General features: G+C 37.8%; 1 non-coding gene across 1 annotated transcript; it reads right to left on the bottom strand.

The window, feature by feature from the left end:
• Positions 1-3652: 3652 nt before the first annotated feature.
• On the bottom strand, positions 3653-3759 carry LOC141663343 (small nucleolar RNA R71). Its single transcript, XR_012551422.1, has one exon. It is a non-coding gene; the product is annotated as a small nucleolar RNA R71 (small nucleolar RNA).
• Between the last annotated feature and the right edge of the window lie 2301 nt (positions 3760-6060).

Genomic DNA, 6060 nt, shown 5'->3' with positions numbered 1-6060 from the left:
TCCAAATATGGTATTAAATTGTATCATTTTTATAGTTACTTAGCGGCTAAGTAATCTATTTTGGATCGGATATATCAGTTTAAATTCAGTATTAAATTCCAGAATATTTCACAAATCATGAAATTTATATTTTCTTAAGTTTTGAATATTTTGAGAATTTTAAAATTATTTCGGAAAATTTTCGGATTATATTTACACGCACTTTTGTTCGTTAAATCGTAAAATACGGGTCTGATGCGCAATCCAAAAATATTTTAAAATTTTTAAAATTTTATTTTATTAGTTTTTAAATATTCCAAGAATTTTAGAAGTATTTCGGTTTCATAAAAATTATCGGACCGGGCCCCTATCGGAACGTCAAATCCCACAAAAATTGTATTTTCATTTTTATAAAATCGTGGGACTTCCAAATATTTTATATTTTCGCATATTTGGAATATTCATAATTTTTATGACATTTTGATATAAAGTTTATATTTATATGATTAAATATTTTTCCCCGCTAATTTTTAATTTCGGGCTAATTTTGGTTATTTTATATTTATTTTAGTATTTAAAAAAAAAGAAAAAAAACATAAAAACCCCGCACCCCCTTACCCACCTGGCGGCTGACCTCCCTTTCCTTTTTCCTTTCACACGCAACCCCCTTCTGTTTCCCTCTTCTCCCCTCCTCTGTCCCTCTCTCTTCTACGTATATTTAATTACTTTTAATTTTCAAAAATTCATAGCTTGCAAACCGTATATCCAAATTTCAATTTTATATATATAAACGATCAGCGCTTTGATACCTACACATAGGTATATATATTGCAAGGTTTTGAGAAGAAAATTTGCAGAGCATATTCTCCGTTTTAATTTATTTTCGGGGCGTAAAAAAAGAGTTTTAATCGTGTATATGTCTATGGCTATTAATTTCGGATTTTTCTGGAGATATTTTCCGGACATCAGATATTCTCTTCGGGGTGATCAGAATTTATTTTGGGTAACGATTCCAAAATTCCGCCTTCGTACTTGTGTATATTATAGCATGTTAGTGTCTATATATTTATTTCATAATTTTTAGAAGTTTTTGTAGAAGTCGCTTTTGGCCGTGTTTTTCATTTTTGGCGTGTTTATACATGTTATGTGTTTTAAATTTATTGATTTTATTAGAGTACGATTAGATTGTGTTGGTTTGTGATTGATTTGGAGGGGTATGACCCCGGGAAAAGTCCGTTTTACAAAAGCGTTATTTCGAAATTTTTTCTAAAATATTTATTTCGATTTCAAATTATTATCTTTTATTATTTTCGAAACTAATAATTTGTGAAGTGGTGAAGAAGTTTGTGTATGAGGTGTATGTATATATAGGTGGTGAAAAGAGAATTATATATGGAATAGAAGTGGGATTTGATTATGGGAATAATGGGAGTAATGGGTTTGATATGGAGAGGGAAATTTAGGATGTGGGGGAGTAAAATTCGGTTGGGAATTGATTTTGTATCAAAAATCCCGATTTTCTCCCTTAAAACTGCCTTTTATTTTTTTCTAAGTCGGGACCTCTGTTGAGTGAGATTTATGACACTTTATAATGCTCTAATAAGCTTTGGATTGATGCATTTGTACTCAAGTTGTTAAGTGTTTTAACGTGTTTTCTAGTATTTTTGCATTTCAGGCATTATCTAGGTAATCAGGTGAATTAGCATTGTTTTGGTGCTAATATAGTGTCTAGGTGGTGTTGGAATAAAAGATCGCGAAGACCGGCTTGAATCTGCAAGAAACATGGAAGAAATCAATTTTGGCAGAAGCCAAGCGCGCCCGCGCTGAACTAGCGCGCGGCCGCGCGGAAGTAGAGGAAGCTAGCGCGCCCACACTGAAGAAGCGCGCGGCCGCGCCGTGTCGGGATAATGAAAATCCTGATTCTATTGCAATTCTATTTTCAGGACTCCTGGGCTGATTAGACTGCTATATATTGATAACTCAAGATCATTTTTTAAGAAGGAGACTTACCAGAGCACAAAGAGAAGGCGACAAGAGACCTATAGCACAATTCAACAAAGGCGAAGACGATCTAGTTTATTCTTGTGAATCTGTGTTTTGAGTTGTAATCTTGGATGCTCGTTTCTTATTTTATTGAACCTATACTCTTGTTTGTACTTGGTTTTATTTATTCGTTATAAAGACTATATTTTATATACCATGCTTTCATCGGAACCCACGTTGATGATGAGTCTGATTATAGGCTAATCCTTATCGTGGGGTTCTAGCGGATTTATTTATGGATTTCTTTAGTTAATTATTTGATGCTTTAGTATGTGGTGATTGTATGATATCCTAGTAATGGTTGTGTGTATTTGTCTTATGAGCGTCGCGAACTTATAAGATAGTGTGTTAATTCTTAATGAAGCGAAAGTGAATTTAAGGATTTAGAACTTGCCATGCTAGCATAGGTTCATGTATTGTCATGATGCATGATTCGTAGGTAATTTTAACCATCTTACTTGCCCTGTGTAATCAAGATAGATAACTTGTGTTTAAACCGTTATGTTGTCAAATTCTATAGACATATAGGGTCTCAATATAATTGGCGTCTATTCAGCTTCTATCTCTTTTGTGGATGTCTGGTAGTATGGTACTCGCGCAACGAAAGTTGGCGTTTATCAGTTTCGTGTTATCTGATTAGTGTCATCACCATTGCATGCTAAGGTTAAGATCAATAAGGCTATTGAATGAAGTATTTAATGAAGTTAGAATCCCATGTTTATCATACTTATTAATTCAATCTTATTTTTCGTAGTTATAATTATTAGTTTAATTCTTAGTTATAAACAACCTCAATTAGTTATCGTCTTAACATTGAATAATAACCATACATTGTTGCTTAACTGTGTGAATTAATTAGTTAACCAATACAGCCTCTGTGGGAATGAACTAGAAAATATTATATACTACTTGCGAACTGGTAAAGTTGCGTGTAATATTAGTGCGTGTTTAGCGACTAACAAGTTTTTGGCGCCGCTGCCGGGGACTGCAGTGTTAATTGATAGTTTATGTGCTTTCCATCAGTGGTTGTTAAAGTTCATTGACTCGGACATTGTTACTTATCTGTTTCCTTGTCCAATTTCAGGTACTCTAGAGAGGGTGTATGCATACTTGTTCCCGTACTCGTAAGAGAATACTGGATAAATCCGAGGAAGAAGTTATGATAGTTCGTAAGGAATCTTTTGAGGAAGAAAAGAAGGTAGAAGAAGAAGAGAAAGTCGAAGAACCAGTTGTAGTAGCGATGGGAGATCAAACAGAAAATCTGAAGGCTTTGATGGACTATTCTCAGCCTAAGATTAATGACATTCAGTCAAACATCATCAGATCGGCCATCAGGGCTAACAATTTTGAGATCAAGTCAAGCACGATTCAGATGATACAGAACTCAGTTCAGTTTGGGGGTTCTCCTACCGAAGACCCCAACATGCACATCAAGGATTTCATCGAGATCTGCGACACTTTTAAATTCAATAATATGACTGAAGACGCTATCAAGCTATGCCTGTTCCCATTCTCTCTGAGGGACAAGGCTAAGTACTGGCTACACTCTCTACCAGTAGGCTCTATCACCACTTGGGAAGATCTTGCGCAAAAGTTTCTCACTAAATTCTTCCCCATGGAGAAGACTGCTGCAATCAGGAATGCTCTTACCCAGTTTGCTCAGCAAATAGGGGAATCTTTATGTGAGGCTTGGGATCGATATAAGGAGATGCTAAGGAAGTGCCCACACCATGGCATGCCTGATTGGATGATTATTAATTGCTTCTACAATGGATTGGGTGCTACTTCTAGACCCATGCTTGATGCAGCATCAGGAGGAGCCTTGTGGGCTAAGAGCTACGATGAAGCTTACGAACTTATTGAACTGATGGCTGCTAATGAGTACCAGAATCCTTCCCAAAGACTGACTCAGGGAAAAGTCGCAGAAATTCTGGAGTTGGACGCAGCTACTGCTATCGCTGCCCAACTTAAAGCTTTGACGATGAAGGTGGACACTTTGTCTAATTATGGAGTAAATCAAATTGCAAGTGTCTGTGAGCTTTGTGTTGGTGCCCATGAGTCTGATCAGTGTGCAATTTCTAGTGAATCAACTCAGTTTATGAGCAACTTCCAGCAATCGCAACAACCAGCTCCAGCCACCTATCATCCCAACAACCGCAATCATCATAATTTCAGTTGAAGCAATGCTATACTACGATTCAACAACCTTATCAGCAGTACCCAACCAAACAGTACAACCCCCTGGTTTTCAGCAACCACAATATGCACCTAGACAGCAACTCCAGCTGCAACAAGCCAATGAAAAATCTGAATTAGAGGAGTTGAAGCTTATGTGCAAGAATCAAGTTGTTTCTATCAAGACCTTGGAAAATCAAATTGGGAAAATTGCCAATACCTTGCTAAATCGGCAGCCTGGTACCTTAACTGGTGACACTGAAGTGACAGGAAAGAGGGAAGCTAAGGAGCAGGTAAAGGCAATCACTTTAGGTTCTGGAAATGTTGCGAATCTCGAATAAACTCAAAAGCTGACTGAAGAAATTGGTGCTGAGATAGAAGTAATGCAGCAGGACAAAGAAGTGGAACCAAGGAAGACTACTGTTGAGCACACTTCGCCTGAGGGTAACACAGGGGAGAAACAGATCTATCCTCCACCGCCTTTTCCCAAGCGGCTGCAGAAGAAAAAGTTGGACAAGCAATTTGAGAAGTTTCTAGAGGTGTTCAAGAAACTTTATATCAACATACCTTTCGTCGAGGGTCTCGAACAGATGCCTAGTTTTGCAAAGTTTATGAAAGGTATTTTCTCTCGGAAGGTGAAGCTAGATGATTTAGAGACAGTCGCTCTCACGGAGGAATGCGGTGTTGTGCTGCAACAGAAGTTGCCTCTGAAGCTTAATGATCCAGGAAGCTTCACTATTCCATGTACTATTGGAAAAATTTCTTTTGACAGATGCTTATGTGACTTGGGAGCTAGCATCAATTTGATGCCTTTGTCAGTTTTCAAGCAGTTGGATTTACCTGATCCCAAACCGACTTATATGACCTTGTAATTGGCCGACCATTCTATTACATATCCGCGAGGTATTGTGGAGGATGTCTTGGCCAAGGTTGATAAACTCATCTTTCCTGCTGATTTCGTAATTCTTGATTTCGAGGAGGATAAGAAGATTCTCATAATCTTGGGAAGACCTTTCCTGGCGACTGGCCGAACCTTGATAGATGTGCAGAAGGGTAAGCTCACCATCCGAGTTCTGGATCAGTATGTCACTTTTAATGTGTTCAATGCTATGAAATTCCCTACTGATAATAAAGAGTGCTTAAAAGTGGAGTTGGTCGATTCGGTGGTCATATCGGAACTTGATCAATTGCTAAGGTCTGATGCCTTAGAAAAAGCCTTATGGGGGAATTCAGATAGTGAAGATAATGAAGGGGAAGAAAAAATGCAATATTTGAATGCTTCTCCCTGGAAAAGGAAAATTGATATTCCTTTTGAATCTCTTGGAATGGAGGAATTGAACAAAGCTCCTAAATGCCTCAAGCCTTCTATTGAGGAAGCGCCCACTCTTGAGCTTAAGCCTTTACCTGAACATTTGAGGTATGCATTTTTAGGTGATGCATCTACTCTTCCTGTTATTATTACATCTGACCTTTCAGGTAGTGATGAGGAAAAGCTTTTGAGGATTCTGAGAGAGTTCAAGTCGGCAATCGGATGGACTATAGCAGATATCAAGGGAATCAGCCCTTCTTACTGTATGCAAAAAATTCTGCTAGAGGAAGGTAGCAAACCTACGGTTGAGCAGCAAAGAAGACTTAAACCCATCATGAAGGAAGTAGTGAAGAAAGAAATTCTTAAGTGGCTAGATGCAGGGATCATCTACCCTATCTCTGACAGTTTATGGGTAAGCCATGTTCAATGTGTGCCAAAGAAAGGGTGAATTACTGTGGTAGCAAATGAGAAAAATGAGCTTATTCCTACAAGGACAGTCACGGGGTGGAGAGTTTGCATGGACTATAGGAAGCTAAAAAAGCCACTAGAAAGGA

This window comes from Apium graveolens, chromosome 5, assembly GCF_009905375.1.
Source record: "Apium graveolens cultivar Ventura chromosome 5, ASM990537v1, whole genome shotgun sequence".
Taxonomy (NCBI): domain Eukaryota; kingdom Viridiplantae; phylum Streptophyta; class Magnoliopsida; order Apiales; family Apiaceae; genus Apium; species Apium graveolens.
The sequence above is the reverse complement of the archived record's forward strand: the minus strand, read 5'-3'. Positions and strand labels throughout refer to the sequence as shown.